The following is a 17,534-nucleotide window of genomic DNA, read 5'->3' as shown; positions in this document are numbered from 1 at the left end:
TTAAAAAATCTGTTTGAAGAAGGCACAGTTCTGTTTCCTTCTATCCCCCAACTCCCTCGACAGTGCTAGGGACCAAGCCATGGACTTTACACAGACTAAGCAAGCACTCCACTGCTGAGCTAGATCCCCAACACAGCGGATTTAGACTGAGACCCCTTTGGGCATTTCCCTAGACAGAGCTGAGAGCCTAGAGTCTCAGCGATCAGAGAGAATATAGCTCACAGAGCAGTGGAGAATTGTAGCCTCACTGCAGCTAGCACGAAAACATACCACTGTATACTGTAGGCAAGTGTGCTAGGCAAATGCTTCCCAGCGGGCAGAGTGAAAAGCACCTCTCCATTCTCCATCCGGGACATGCCTTACTTGTTTTTAGAAAACCCACAATCATGTATGTCTAAAGGGGGGGCTTTACATAAGAGTAGGCAAGGGGCACTCTGGGATAACAGGGCAGTGCTTGAATAGGAAGACTAACTGTAGGGTGGAGCATGGAAGACTCTGGAAAGGGAAGAGGGTGAACCTGGAGGGTTGAAGTGGAGGGGAAGGGAAGGGAAACATTGCTGATAAGGCAGGCACACAGTAAGGAGTGAGGAGCACGCAGAGAGCAAGGAGCTGGGCCCGAAGCCTAGCAGTATCAGTGACCCTAGCAGACAGCCTGCTGTCTAAGCCACTTTCTAATTTAGCAAATGACGAGAATGATGTCACTTATTTTGTAGGAAAAGACTGAATTTAACAGCAATACTATCAAAATGTCTCCTCTTCCTCGTCATCATCATTGTCGTCATCATCATCATCATCACCACAGTCATTGCTAAGTCAGAATCAAGAGTCTAGGATAAAGAAGAAAAAGCCCCAAGTGTTTCTTGAGGAACAGGACGGCCTTCGAAGTGACCTCTAAATTTAAGAGCCTAGCTTTGATATAGCCTTTCAGGAAAAGCTGAATGGTAGTTTATTGACGTGGTCTCTCTGTACACGTTGCTCTACAGTGAGGAACCTTCCTCCTTTCAGCACTGCATGTTCCACCAGTGTGCTTTATCTGGAGATGCTCCAGGGTAGATGCAGGCTGACGGACCATTTTATTGTTTAATATTATCAAACCATGCTGGGCTAACAGTCTAGTTGGGAAGGCTTAAGGCTCTCTCTCTTCTCTCTCCCTCTCCCTCCCCCCCTCCCCCCTCCCCCTCCCTCTCTCTTTGAGACTTTGGCATAGATAGTCCTCATCTCTGGGAGAGCTGATGTTCAGATTTGATGTGTTAGAAATGGGGGAAATTATGGAAAGTTATGAAATTTGCTGTGATTTAATAGTGTTATACATAGTGGATTTGAACTCTGTAAGAGCCAGGACTTAAAAAAAAAAGAGGGGGAGAATTTGGAAGGACAGGGAAAAGGAGGAAGGACCAGGCCAATGATCAAAGGCTACATTGCCTAGGATGGGCCAGTTTTGCACTGCATACAGCTGGCCAGTCACTGAGAATAAAATCCAGTCAGGGTCTCAGTTTCCTACCAGAGTGTCTGTGCCCAAAGCAGATGGCCCCTCTGTTATTTACAATTGGGACTAACTACCTACCAGTCATGTGAAGTGGGTCTCTGAGCACCGTCAATCCAAACAATGGAATAAATATTATAAATGCATTTCAGAACTCTAAGTATAAAATACTTACTATAATACTGTAGTATAAGTACAGGGTGTTGTAATTTCTCACTGAGGCTCCAGGGTGCCATGTTTGCTGAAGTAGAGCTCCCTGAAATGGCACAGAGGTTTCAGCCTATCAGACCCATAACCCAGTGATGCCCCAGTGTGAGGTTCTGCTGAACCAGGCCTGTGCCACCTCATAGGTTGATTTCTAGATCTCTTATCATTTAAAAATAGTACAGTGGTTTTCTTTAGAAAAAAAATGAATTCACTGTAAATCTTGCGATTCTGAGTGCATTTCTAAATGTTATTCCAGAGCTATCAATTCTCTGAGCATTGGAAATATCCGGAGACACAATAAAGATCTAGATGTGAAAGGCCATGACATTTATTCCGTCAGCTCTGCGATGTTGGAGGACCTTGCCCAGTGACTCTCAGACTTTAAAGTACAGGTGGCTCACCTGGTGATCTGGTTTTTTTAAAAAAAAAAAATGTATTGTGAATTGGAACAATAGTGTCACTATTTGTGAGAGAACATTTCTACAAAAAGTCAGACAGGGTGAGTCATAGATGCCTGGACTCCATGGTGAGCCATTCTATCAGCATACACCCCAGTTGTAACTAAGCAACACCAAAGTACTATGCTGTGGCTGCCACTTGGCCTAGAGGGCACACGAATAGTAGAGCATGTTTACCTGGGAGGTAAGGACACAGCCAGGATCTTGCAGATGCTCTCTCTAGCTCTGATGTCTCATCTTCAGTGGCTAAGAACTACAAATAGAAGGAGAAAATCCAGTGAGCTAAGCCACCTGGGGAACCCGTCCTCTTGTGCACCAGCCCTTGAAGTAGGTGTGCAGGGCTGCCACCCTTGAATGACTATGGTAGTGCATTTTCTATAGGCTTCCTTGATCTCTGCTAATATGCTTTTCTGGGTAGAAGTCAGACTGGGCACACAGTGAGTAGCCAAGGCACCCACATCAGCATCGCGTCCTTGCTGCCACATGAACAAGAGCCATCAACATCTCGTTTGTTTCTGTTGTAGCCATCCAGGGATGTCACATCTGCCTTTGACCCTGTGGGCCCTCACCATATCAGCCCATATCCCTGACTCTCATCCATCTGGCTGTACTCAGCGCCTGAGCCGGAGTCTGACTCCAGGCACTATCTGTAGACTTCCTGGAGTTTGCACCCCTGTGTCCCCTGCTCCAGGCACCCGTGGAGCAATCGCTAAGTTTTGATGTGGACTGTAACTGTGCTTGGGATCATGGCCACCTGACAGGATGGCTGGACTGCCCTGAGTAGAACTGCTCAGAGTCCTATGTGAGGAAAGGATATTCCATTCCTAGAGTTCAGAGCTTTCCAAATACTCTTGTCTATCTTCCGGTAATTGAAAATAGCTGAGGTATTCCTGTTCAAGAGAAAATGGCAGGAAGCTGCCATAGAAGAGTCTAGGAATGGCTTCTCGGTGAGGCAAGGAGGTGGATCGCCTGACGGAAGAGGCTAAGCAGAGAACTCAAGGAAGTCAGAATGGGCAATGCACAATGAAGAGCTGGTGAGAACACATCTATCCTGTTCTTTGCTGTCTATTCCTTTTGTGTCTTTAAAAACACAGTACTTGTTACTGTTTATACTAGATAGACTCAGTTCTCTTTAGAGGAGAATGTGTGAATTGAAAGTTTTACAGTCCTGACTTGAATCTTATATACTAATAGAGCATTATTTCTAAATATGTATCTCCGTGGCACCAATCCTCTGAACACTAAAGATAACTGGAAACATAGCAATCCAGATGTGAAAGGCCCAGATGTCTGCTCTGCCAGCTTTCTGGTGTTGCTGGAGAATGCCTTACCTAGTAGCTCTCAGGCTCTAAAGAACACATGGACCACCTGGGGATCTTGTTAAAAAAAATGGATTCTAAATCAGTTGGTTTGAAATGAGAACCTATATAAGACCTGCATTCTCCTCTGACTCAGCAAAATCCACTCCTCTGGGCAACTGCAGCAGCTTCAGATGATACCCAACCATGGAATTCCTAGTCATTATGCAACATGGAGAAAACCCGACATCATTATAAACTGGAGAACAATTACATTTTCCAGGACCTATGTACAAGTGGAGTAAGTGAGCCTCAAACACTGAACTTCCTTGATGGAAGGAGGACCGATGACCACTGGGTGCTGTGGCCACTGATCGCTCAGATCCCTGATATTACCCTTGTGCATGCCTACCTGCGGTTTTAGCCTATACACAGGGACAGCACTCACCCCAGACTCCCTGAGTGCATGTAGAATTAGATTTTATTGTGGAACCAGCATTTACAACCCACAGTATTGGGGTTCCTTATGTTCAGATACATCTTCATCCATAAATCTGGGACTGACTATGCTGGCCCCATTCCACACATTCAGAAATACAAATGAGTGAATAAATATTGCTGAGACCCTAACTCTAGTACTTAGGGCTGTGACCTTATCTGGAACTGAAGTCTTTTTAGATGTAATTAAGTTAGGTCATGGCAGTGAAAGGTATGCTCTTAATCCAACGTGACCTCTATCCTAATAAAGAAGAGAGAAAGTGAGAGAGAGAAGCCCAGGCTTGTGACAAGGGAGGCTGACATTTGTGTGATGTCCCATCTGCTAGGCGAGGAGATGCCAGGGAGACCCCAGAGGGTCAGAGAGGCAGAGGGCCTGTGGTTTCCAGACAAGCAGTTATGCACCCAACTGATAGAGCCACGAGAGAACAAAGTTCTATGGTTTGGGGGTGGATTTGGGGGGTGGGGCAGAGATAGTTAATGTTCTTGTTTGGTTGGTTGGTTTTGAGACAGTCTCTGTGGTTAACGCTGATCTTGAACTCTCACTAGCCCAGACTGGCCTCCAATTTACAGTGGTCTTCCTGCCTCACTCCTCCTCTAATTGCCGGGATTGCAGGCTGAGGTACCATCTAGGAAATTCTGTGACTTTAAACCACTTAGTTTGTAGCGTTTTTGCTACGCAGTCTTGGCACACTGATAACACTGTATTTCTGGGTGTGACTACCTTTCTAACTTTGCAAGGTAGATATATTCCCTGAATGGTGGATAAATCAGATTCAACAAGGACCGGAATGACTAACTGCTTGGACACACAGTCTCAGAGAATGAATGTTTTGCATCACAACGTGATAAACTGCCTTGAAGATCCTTTGCTAAAACCTTCTTCGTAAACTTCAGCCCAATCTATTGGGTGTGTATGGCAAGGGGCCAGGAGAGTCCAGTGCTAGCACCAGCATCCGGTGTTACCTCGAGGATTAGATGTGGGTATCTCTTGTGCACTTCCAACCCTGAGAGACACGTTACATATCTGTTCTCCAGGTTATTCCTTCTCTTGTGTAAAACAGAACAGCAAAGCCATTTTCCTTTTGCCAGGAACAGAGGTTTGGGGAAAGGGAAGTTACCTGATGCAGAAGTTGGGGCGGGGAGGGAAGTTATCTGCTGCATAAGGTGAGAAGAGGGAAATAGTGACCTGTTGCAGAGGGAAGGAGGGAAGAACAGTGTTACCAGAAACTCTGCTTTTGCCGTCACACCCTGCCCCTGTGCCCTCACTGAGACCTGCAGACCTCTACTTAGAGAAGCAGACATGGGACCTGCCTCTCTCCCACTAGCAGCTGCTCATCAGCTGTCCTCGCCTCGCTGCTCTACCTTTGCTAGAACCTTTGAGCCCTGCATGTGTTCCACTGTGTTTCCTGTTCTTACTTTGCAGCTGAGGACCCTTTCTCCCTCACCTGGCCCTAAGTCCCAGTTTCTTCTCACTTTCAACAGCAGCAGCATCTACCCAAGCCCAGCTCCATGGCTGCAGCTGCACAGCACAATGCTTCTGCACAAGTTCGTGCACAGGGAGACTGACCCTGTTCTGCACTCATATTTGCCGACTTCTGCTGACAGCATCTCTTAAATATCCCTAATTACTCATTTCTTCCCATTGGGCCATCACACCCTTGGGCTTACAGTAGCTTCTAAACCAGTCCCACATTTGCCCCTCATCTTCTTCTCACCTCTCTGCTATCACGCATGTAGTCAGGGCTCAGACTTTCCTCAGTGGGCCTGTCTTTGCTATTCTGAGTTTGCTTTCTGAGTCTCTTAGAGAACAACACAGGCTTATCTTGGCCATCAAGTCTCCATGATGGCACGTTGGGTACCATGCTTCCCATTGTTCTTCTTGTCCTAGCTATATGAATTCTCTCAGCCTCACCGTGCTCACCACTCTCATCGTGCCGCGAGATTTTTTTTTTTTTTTTATGTATTTCACGTAGTGCTCCTTCTGATTAAACCTTCAGCGTCTTGGCCTCATGTGACCTTTCCGCCACTTTCCCCCACTAATCACCTCCACACATCAGCCTGTCAGCTCTGCCTCCATGAGGTCGATGTGCCCGCAGCATCTCTCAGAGGTCGGGTCATCATTCCACTCTCTGTGTCAGGGTTGACAGGGTTGATGAGTGTCCTTCCCAACACGCCAAGTTCAAAGCAAAGCAGATTTCCCTGCTTTTGTCTCTCATTGTATCCTAGCACTCAGCATGAGGCCTGTCATGCTAGGTGCTCAGGAACCCAAACTGGCTGTGTTGAATGAATGAATGAATGAATGAATGAATGAATGAATGGATGGAATGGATGAAAGATTTTAATTCCTAGAACAACGTGCAAAGGAAGCTATTATGCTCATTTTGTAAATGAGAATGCTGAGACATGAGGAGGACGTTAAATTCAGTGAGCTGGGGGTAAGTAGACTCACACCATGCCCTAGTCCTTTCAGCTCCTATAAGAAAAATACCATCCTCTAGAAGACCCCTAGAATCTCTGTGGTTTATAACAGTCTTTTCTCAGAGTTCGGGAGGCTGGGCAGCTTAACAGTAGGCCTCAGCAGATTCGGGGTCTGCTGTTCCTTCCTCACACGTCACATCTATTGGTTACTACATGGGTAGAAGAAATGTGGTAGTTCTCAGGGTCTCTCAGGGAGGCACTAATTCCATGTAAGGATTCTGATCAAAGCCTATGATCAAATCACCTCTCACCAGCCCCAACTCCTATTGCCATCTCCGTGGAGATAAGAATTTCAGCATCTTAATACACAAATGCCACAAACTAATCTGTGCCAAGTGGAAGGCAAGGATGGGGGTCCAACCACAGTTGAAGCTGAGGCTGAGAGGAGAAGAATCCTGTGCCACACCTGGTTTTCATAGTAACTAAGCTACCTTCACCAAGAAAAAACTACCAGGGCTGTTGCAGTAAACGTCCAATCCCAATAAGCCCATGTAAAGACACACAACTTAGTTATTCTGTTTATAAGCTGTGTGTAGATTGGGCAGATCTGCCACTACACTAAGGTGTTCCCCAGCCATGACAGCCCTTGCTACTTGTGGCTTCTCCAGGCCATGTGGTTTTTCTCCACCTTCCTTCTACCTCTTCTTCCTCAGTCCTTCCCCTTCCCTTTCTTCACGCTCTAAGACCTCCAGCCCCACCTTTCCCTTCCTCTGGCCAATCACAGGCTCCATCCTTATTGGACCAGTTAGAATGGGAAGAAAGTTCACATGAAATCACCTGAGTATGTGATCGTAGTGGCTATTCCTGGTTGTCAACTTGACTCTATCTGGAATGAACTACAATGCAGAATTGGAGGGCTCACCTTTGACCCTGATCTTGAGCCTGGGAGATGCAAGTTTCTGACCTGGATCCTGGGATGGAGATCTTGTGGCAAAGTGGCTATGAATCCCAGGAGACTAAGGCAAGGAGATCTCTGAGTTCAAGGTCACCTGGGACAAAGCAAGTCCCAGATCCAGGCATGGTGGTACACCTTATATTCACAGATGGGTTGCACAGGCACAATGCCTATTATAGAGTAACAATATTAATTTCAAATTTTGTATCAATATAAGAAATTCACGCCAATGAAAACCTTAAATCTGCACCAATCTATAAATTCTATACCAATGTAAAATTATAACTTCAATTTGTATTAATTATAAAGATTTCTACCAATGAATATGACTATACAATGTTTGGTTTAATGTTTTGTCTATTCCTCTAATTTCTATGATATTATTATATCCCCCAATTTCTCTTTCACCTTGCTCCTTCTTTTCCTAAGGAAGGATAGAGAAGCTCTCTAATTTCCTCCCTGTCCACAACACAGGGCATGCTCATTCTCACTGTAATTCCAGAAATTGGAAGGCTAATGTAGGAGGCTTGCAAGCTTGAAACAAACTTGGGGTATCTATTAAAAAGTTGATCTGTATCGAAAGCATAATACTACTAGTATTCTTAGCATTAACAACCTTTCACCTAATAATTCTATTGTGATAGCTCATATAACTGAATTTTGTATATATAAAATATATGATGTCTTAGTCAGGGTTTCTCTTCCTGCACAAAACATCATGACCAAGAAGCAAGTTGGGGAGGAAAGGGTTTATTCAGCTTACACTTCCACATGGTTGTTCATCACCAAAGGAAGTCAGGACTGGAACTCACATGGGGTAGGAACCTGGAGGCAGGAGCTGATGCAGAGGCCATGGAGGGATGTTACTTACTGGCTTGCTTCCCCTGGCTTGCTCAGCTTGCTCTCTTATAGAACCCAGGACTACCAGACCAGGGATAGCACCCACAATGGGCCCTCTCACCCTTGATCACTAATTGAGAAAATGCCTTGCAGCTGGATCTCACAGAGGCATTTCCTTAAGGGAGGCTCCTTTGTCTGTGATAACTCCTGCTTGTGTCAAGTTGACACACAAAACCAGCCAGTACATATGAATACAAAAATATATGAATAGGATAGTTATCATGGCGAAATATCCAAAGAGATACTTATTAAATGTGACATGTCCTTGTAATTAATTTTTTTAGGTGGATGCCAAACATTTCCGAAGCATACTTAAGTGGTTCAGGGAACAGTTAATTGTAACGTTCAGTTAATGAAAGAACCACGCATTAATAACAGGACACTAATATGAGCCAAGCTCATGCTTAACACATAGTGCAGAAAAATGAAAGAAATACGATAAAGTGCTCGCTGTATGAAAGCTAAAAGCAATTCTTCCACAGCACTCATTATAGTCACAAACTGCTTACCACTAGCACACCATCTTTTATTACAAGAGAAAGTCCTGCTGCTACAAAGCGAACAGAGCCTTGGATGCCTCCCTCTGTTACATTGTTTCCAAGGTGTGAGAAGCTGACAGTTTTGAATTATTTCCCTATATTAATATTCATGTTAGGCTACTTATATGATGGGAGACCATACAGAGGTACTTGCTTCAGTACCAGAATAGGCTAGGAGCTGCAAAGTCATACCTCTTACCCCATCCAGAAAATACTGGGCAAATGAAAAGCAGGGACCAAACCCCGTAACCAAGGTTGCTAAGCAGATTCTTTCCCCGCAGTAGAGAGATGGGCAGGTCCAGGGTCACAACCAAGATCTACTTACAAGGAGCAGAAACACAGGAGCCCTAGCCCTCTAGGTCAGTGTGAGGACCACAATCTTGGTCTTAAATAAGCCTCTTGCTTTGGGCAGCCTCGCATTGGGAACTCTAGCAATTACTTGTGGTAAGCATTAAGAGGAAGTCTTCCCGGCTATGACAGTGAGAACGTAGACTGTTCTGGGTGAAATGTGCGCAGAGCTCTCTCAAGTGGCTTTCCTTGACTTTGGGGTAGCACTCGGCCCACCTTATGCCAGCCCCTTCTTCCCTCTTGTCTCATGCTGGGGGGAGGGGCAGGAAAGTTGGCCAAGAGGAAACACAGACCATAGACTCAGGCCTACTAAGAATATTGAGATGTAATCATTAGAGAGACCTGCATTCATTTCCTAGGCGTCACCACTACACTAATAGGGTTCCATAGTGGAAAGGACTGCCGGAAACAGAGTCTCTCCGTGGACGTGACTTAAGGAGGCCCACAGTCAAGAGGGGAAACAAAACCAGAGCACGGAAGGAATCCAAACGCTCTGGCACTAGCTGGAACAAAAAAACACATACAGCTCAATTAATTCGTCTAGCCAGATTAACACAAATCCTCACATTATGCGCTAACATATATGGGGGGTTGAGGGGGGAAGGTGGATGTCAACCTTGTGAAGGAAAGAGTCGGAAGGATAGCGAGGCGCCACAGTCTCCAGAGACTCCTCGAACATGGCATTAGATCTAAGATGACTTACAGCACTCCGGTGAAACAGCGAAAAGGAACCGAGGCCAGGCCAGAGCGGTGGCTGCTCCTCTTGTCTTCACGAAGTCCTAACAGGTGATACTATCCCCTCCCCCTTCTGAGCTACTTCATTAGTCACGGCTTTCACTGGGGCACAGTGGCGGTGTGGTGAGATATGACTGCCTGAGGATTTAGGGGATTGACTCAAACACTGTATATAAATTTATGCCCTGGGAAAGAAACTTAGGTCCGCACCCTGAAGTTGGTCTCTGGAGTTGATTGGCCCGATTCCTCACATTCTCTGCCACACACCCCCTACCCCCTCTCACACACACACCTAGCCTTGGTCCTGTTCCTACATATCTCGGTTCCTGTATCCAGTATAACCATTACCTAATGTATGAGGCGACAGGAGACTGTTCCTCCACTCATGTGGGAAAAAGCTGTCAGCCCTTCGAGAGACAGTTGGTGTACTTTTAGAGTTCTTAATATTGCGACTAAAATTCTTTGGAGAATTTTTGAAAGGAGAGTCAAGGTCACCAAGTAATCCATAGCAATGAGGTCCTTGTGCCTCTCCTTGGCTCCTAAGTTCCTGCCATTGTCACCGAATACATTCCAATGAAACACAGAGAACAGGGGAGAAAGTGGGTGGAATTTCCAGAGTAACCTGGAGCTCTGTCAAGGAGTGAAAGCAGACAGTGGCCTTTAGCCTGATTTACATTTTAGGCAGGCATTTTACTATTTCTTAAGCTTCCAGGACAGATATCTTTCCTGAGAGACTTCTTCCTGTTCAGGTCAATGATGGACCCATTTGGATTGACTCTTGCAGGAGGGAAAATGGTATGTTTTCATTCTATATTAAATTTCTCTTCCTCTACATTAATCTCACAAGGATTCGCAGTCCTGGAACCAGGTTTGATAGTTGTCAATTAATATCTTGTCTCTTCCCGGGGCCAGAGCTAGGACTCGTGTTCCTCTGAGCAATAATTAGGGTCCTGCTGTTCTTGGTCTTAGTTTGATGAGCTGCTGATTATGAGGGGAGGCTCCAGGCTAATGTCTTCTCATCCTGCTCATAGCTAACTAGCTCCCTAACATGGGCTGATTTCTGTGCTGCCTAACTTTGGAAGCAACCAAAGTAAACCTGACTCACTGTAACGCTGACCCTAGCATATCCAGAAGCTTCCTACCCAATGGTTTCCCCTTTTGACCTTGAGCCTAGCACACTCACATTTGCATCATTTTTCCTTTTTAAAGATTTGTTTGTCCTCCTTCCATAGGGGCCGTGTGAACTTTCTCTACATTGTTCCAATTTTAGTGTATATACTGACAAGACAAGCACTCATTTCTATTCCCAGTACCCACATGGTTCTGTCTCTGTCTCTGTCTCTCTCTCTGTCTCTCTCTGTGTGTGTGTGTGTGTGTGTGTGTGTGTGTTTGTGTGTGTGTGTGTTTTATTGAAAAGAAAGTGACTAGTCTGGGCCACCACAGAGTTGGGATGTGTGCTTCTGGCAAGATATCTAACAAATATCTTGGGGGCACTGCAGTGCTGGACCTAGAGCAGGTAAAAAGACAACATTTTATTTTTTTATATTTTATTTTTATTGTTGTAAAAATATAAAAACAAAAACAGCTGTCTTTATCCCCAACTAGGTCCGGCACCACAGTGCCCCACACACTCTCCTAAATTCAATTCTCCACAAGAAAGAACACTCAACACAGTAACCTCTGATCCAATTGATAAGATATAATTGCCCACCTAAACATACAAAGCCCTGTACACATCCATCCCCTAAGAATATTCATAGCAACCTGTAAAGGTACAGCGTGGAATCTTAACATCAGCCTCCATGTTGTCCTACGGCTACTGTGCTGTCTCTTCCCTCCTTCCATTCCCATCTCCTCCTCTTCCTTCAAACTTTTCTCCCTCCCATCCTTCCCGTCCAATGACAGGCCTCCTTCTGTCTTGTACCTGCCTCATCTGTGACATCATCCCACAGCCTTCTACACAAGACAGAACTTGTGTTTGGCTTCATTAGTAAGGCCAAGAAACTGAGGCCAGGTAAGTCCCTGGTGCCACAGGAGAACACATTTCTCATGTTCTGTTAAATGGACTTAGAAGTAAACTTACTCCTAAGCACTTACATTCACACCTATAGATAAGCACACCTTTCAATCCTCATCAAAGAAGCTCCTTCTTGCCGTGGACAGCAATTAACACAGAGACCCACAACTGACCAACATGCAGAGAATAGGGGTTTGAGGAGTGCTCAAGTCCTAAATGGGGCAATATCATATTCTGTCCTCCCAAGGCTCAGGGATCATTGAGGAAGAGAGGTCAGAAAAGGTGTAAAAGCCATAGCCAGTAAGTCACAGAGATACATTATTTTCTGGATACAAGAGGGAAGTTGCACATACAAGATCTGACAAGAAGGTACAAGCAAGTACGAGAAAAAGCCAGAAAAATATCACAGCATGGAAGTCAGAGTTTCTCCCCCTAGCTGAAGAGCTTTGGCCAATTAGACGGCTGCTGGGAAGACGCTGCTGGGTGAGGCAGAGTCAGTTTTCGTTGGCGATGTGCCCCTGAGAGGCTAGTATATGACCAGTATATGACAATACACTCGTGCACATATGGTAGCACTAAGCAGATTCCACGGGTCTGAGAAGGAGTGAAGGAGGAGGAGAAGGAAGAAGAAAGAGAACATGGTATTTGAAGGAAATAGTGGGGGTGGGGATGGGGAGGACCTGGAAGGGAGAGAATGAGGACAGGCAGACTTGGCCAAAACATGTAATGTTCATGTATGGAATTTTCCATCAAAGAAAGAAAATTTCAAAGCAATCCATCAAAACCATGTTCTTGGCACCTCAAGTAAAATAGAAACAATTTAACTTGGAAAGAAAACATTCGGTTTTGCATAAATGATGAACCTCAGAGAAAGAACAAATAAAGGGAACCGATAATTGAAAAGTATATATTTTTAAAAATTATTAGTTGTTCTATTTGTATGATCTTGAAGTAGGATTTGTTTGTTTGTTTGAGACAGGGTTTCTCTGCATAGCCCTGGCTGTCCTGGAACTTGCTCAGTAGATGCGATTGGCCTCAAACTCAAGAGATTTGCCTGTCTCTCACGAGTGCTGCACCACGACCACCTGCTAAAATGGATGGTATATTTAGGCGACAGTTAACAATTTTCAATAGTAAACAGAAAACAAGCCCCATATTAAAGTAGGTGGGAGGGACCCAGGACCCAGGTTCACCATTTTCTCGGTTTCTTCAGCTGTGAAGTGGGATGGGTAGAATAACCCACCTCTCTCTCTCAGATCTCCTTCCTGTTTAGTTATTACTAAAATCTAAAGTAAAGGCCCGGGGGTGGAGCTTAGCTGGTGGTTGCCTAGCTACACAAACTCCTGGACTCATCCTCAGCACACATAAACCTGGTGTGGTGATAAACACCTATAATCCCAGCACTTGGGAGGTGGTAGGAGGCTCAGAGACCCAAGACATCCTTGGCTACATAGAAGTTTGAGGACAGCCTGGGTCTCAAAAAAAACCAGACTTTAAAATAATCAATCCCTAATCTATCACAGTAAATTCATATACATATAGATATATATGTATCTCTGAAGTGCACATTGCTTATAGCACCTTCCTCTAGACTATTCAGTGTATTCACTGGTGCTGTACCACCCAAGGCATCCTGCCCACGGCATCCTGCTGTAAGTAAAGAACACAAAGGCTGAAAGAAAAGGCCATTTCATGGTATCGATTCCACTGCCAGAGACATCACAAGACACGTGCTTTTCAATCTGAAGAAGGAATAAGGCTCACCGGCTTCCTTGACTAAACAGAGCTCATGATTAGTTTGTGATTGCCTCCAGATCTGTCAATAGACATTCCTTCTGTGACTAGCCGTCAATACCTTTCTGGGCGCAGTGGACACTTCCCCGAGCTACAATTTCCCTGTCAATCAAAAGTTTGGTTCTTCTAGATTATTGCTTAAGTTGTAGCATTCATTAAAAAAGAAAACCAAACCACAGTGAGGCCAAGAGTCCCATGGAAATGACCTGCCCCCTTTGAAATGGAACACTAAGCTGACTTCAGGTGAAAGCTATGGAGAAAAACCCCTAATGGCTTCCTTGCAGCTCCCAGCTCCTCCCCAGCCTTTCCTGCTCTAACCCTTGCAATAAAAACTCCCCACGGCAGTTCTAGCCCAAAGGTTTATTTTCTAGTTTAAAACCACCTGCCCGGTGGCAGAGAGATGGAAATGCTTTAAGTCGGCCTGCCCTCAAAGCCACTCCGGTGCTTATTTCTTTCAATTCCATTTTTGCCCCCACTGGGAAATTAAATGGCATAAAAAAAAAAATCAATGCTTCACTTTAAAGGAAAAGGGGCCGGATGACCCGATCTCAATATATTCCTTTCTGGATTAGACATTGCTTCCAAGCAGATCTGGCTTTAAATAAATAAATAAAAACAAATAAATGAATAAATGAATAAATAAAATCAACAGACAAGCCCAGATGGGTTGGATGCAGGCCTCAGCTGGAACAAAAAGCAAAAGTTTGTTTGTGTCAGATCGTCGGCTAATGAGTAACTTTCCTTTCCTACGGTAGGGACTTCAAGAGAAAATGTGAGCAGTGGATCTCAGTTTTGAATTTTGCCCAAGAGCTGCCCACTAAGCTGCCCCTTGAGCCCACAGAAGTGAAAACAGATACTTGGCTTCAGGCGAGTGACACAAAAGTGGTCAGAGCCCAGTGTCTGGCTAGGGACAGCAACTCTGAACCACCCTAAGGGCACCCAGAGCCCTGGGCTTGGGAGATGGTTAGGACAGAGAGCGGTTTTCTTAAGGGGTGAAAGGTAACTATTTCTTATTTTGTGGTACTGGGGCTTGAACCATGACCTGCACATGTGATGCACACAGTCTACCACTAAGCTACACCCCCAGCCCAAAAGATTCACTACGCTAAGACAGCAGGCTCACAGCTTCAGTCGAAGTTTTACAAGCTGGGAACGGAGCTTCTCTGCTGGAGTCTGCTGGGCTCCTGCCTTCTAAACACAACACAAACAGGATGCTCATTTAGACACCCATAAAGGTGTCACAATAAATACCGAGAAGGGTATTTGCAAAGAGAGGCCAGCATTTGCCTGTAGGAGATGGGGAAGTCAACCTTATGAAAGAAAACGTGAGGTGGAGAGCTGGACTCCATGGGCTTCTGCGACTCCTCAGAGTCCTGGTGTGTGGTACACAGCGTTAGATCCACGAAGGTTCTGGCTCACCAGTGAGACAGCAAAATGGAACGGAGGCCAGGGTGGTGGCCACGTCCCTTCCCTTCACAGGTGAGGACAGCCCCCCTCCCTCCCATATCTGCCCCCATGTGTTATTTCATCAGGCAGGGCTTTTGTTGGAGCACAATGTCAGCATGGCTGAGGACTTAGGCGCTTGGAATGGGCTCAAACTCTGTATATAAGCTTATATGTTGTACAATAAACGCAGATCTGTACTGATGCTGGTCTCCAGAGTTGGATTTCCTGAAATTTGTCATGTGATTCATCGCCTCTTATCGCTTATTATCCCCGACCCTCTGTCCTGTTTCCATATTTCCCTTCATTTCCAATAGTGTACTGCATTCTGGTTATATTGTATCAAAGCATCTTCACAGCAGCAGCACAAGGTGTGTGGTATCTATAATCCCAGTACTAAGAGGGAGAAGCAGGAAAAATAAGATAAACATCATCTTCCTTGTTTATAGAGTAGAGGTTCTCCTCTCATCCTGTGGGTCAAGGGTTGCAAAGCAGATATCATGAACATCAGATATTTACATTTCAATGCGTAACAGTAGCAAAATTAGAACTATGAAGTAGCAACGAAATGATTTTGTGGCTGGGGGGTCACCACAACACGTGGAAGGGTATTAAGGGCATTAGGAAGGTTGAGAACCACTGATGTAGAACATTAGGTCAGCCTGAGCTACCAGAGATCTTTGCTCAAAGCTAACAAAAAAATAATAAAATTGTTGTGGCAAAATAGTTATATGCTGTTTGTCCTAGTTGAGAGCAGAAAGAGAACAAGGTGGGCCACCTTGTCTCTGGCTTGAGTATGTTTGTCTCATTTTCTAAGAGTCCTTAATGTGGGGCAGCTGGGACATGCCCTGGGGTAAAGGAGGAAAGAAAACAGCAAACTTGGCCAATGGTATTGTGAGGTTCTCATCAGACCTCTACTGGAACAGTTAAATGAGACTCACAGAGGCAGTGATCGATGCAAAAGTAAGAGGAGTTTTTTTTTGTTGTTGTTGTTTTTTTGTTCCAGCTCGTTGGGGTCTCCCCGCTTCAAGAGGGAGGCGACCCTGAGCAGACTCTAACAGGGAGTTATATACCTTTGATAAGGGCAGAATTCAAGCAATAGTAACTAGGCAGGGTACTATTGATAAAACAAATCAACCTTTTTTTGTTTGTTTTTGTTGTTGTTTTTTATATTTTTCTTTTTTTTAAATTGGATTTTTTTAATTTACATTTCAATTGTATTTATCCTTTCCTGGTTTCCCATCCATAAACCCCCTATCCCATCCCCCCACTCCCTACTTCTATGAGAGTGTGACTTGTGGTCAGCGAACCATTCAGGACTTTCCAAGGGAGGTTAGTTGGGAGTCATAGGTGGCTTTGATTGACAATTTGGCTTGTAGTGCTCTAGGAACTAAACTAGCTCTACCTCCCTGGAAGGGAGGGGTCTTTGTGCTTGGAGGTTTGTGGTAGAATTTTCCCATTGGCCTTAGATTGACCCAAACTCTAGATCTTTCAGTATTAAAAACTTTGTATCCTTGAGCACAGCAAATAGGCTGCTCCGTGGGGACCAGCCACTCAGAAGCTCATCTGTGGAGACCACTCTGCTTTTCAGTAAAACCTCTCAATCAGGAGCTCCAGCAGGACTCTAAAGAGATGGCTTCCCTAGGGGTTGGGGATTTAGCTCAGTGGTAGAGCCCTTGCCTAGCAAGCGCAAGGCCCTGGGTTCGGTCCCCAGCTCCGGAAAAAAAAAAAAAAAAAAAGAAAAAAAAAAAGAGATGGCTTCCCCACTCTAATTGATGCCACTTTGCTCCTTCTACTGGGCTACAGCACTATGGTACTGTCATCTATCTGCTATTTGTCATCTGTTCTATTACTTTTGCTTGCTATATGCTTAACTCACTCATTACAAGTACAGCTACAGCACATTCTCTAGAGCAATGGTTTTCAATCTTCCTAATGCTGGAACCCTTTAATACAGTTCCTCGTGTTGTGGTGACCCCAACCATAAAATTATTTCATTGTTATGTTGCTGTTATGAAACATAAAATTATTTCATTGCTACTTCATAATGGTAATTTTGCAATTATTATGAATTATAAATATCTGATATATAGGATATCTTATATGCAATCCTCAAAGTGGTCAAGACCCACAGGACGAGAAGCACCACTCAGGAGTCTAGAGTCTAGGCAGAAAAGCAAAGCATGAGAACAGGGGTTTCAGAGACCCCTGTTAAGGTTAGTATAACACACCAGGTTGAATATTCCTTTCCCCATAACTCACTCATGCTCTTTTTCTAGGTTTAAATAAAACTGCAGAACTTGTGTAAATAGCCAAACTAACTATAGCAAGAGCTGTAACACAAAACATAAAGCACTGGGAATGTCTATGATTGTCATGTACTCTGTGAAAATCTAAGACAGAGAAAGTGTCCATTTCTTTAACCACAGTAGCATCGATGG

The sequence above is a fragment of the Rattus rattus genome, chromosome 3 (assembly GCF_011064425.1).
Source record: "Rattus rattus isolate New Zealand chromosome 3, Rrattus_CSIRO_v1, whole genome shotgun sequence".
Lineage (NCBI taxonomy): Eukaryota > Metazoa > Chordata > Mammalia > Rodentia > Muridae > Rattus > Rattus rattus.
Note: the sequence above shows the minus strand (reverse complement) of the source record.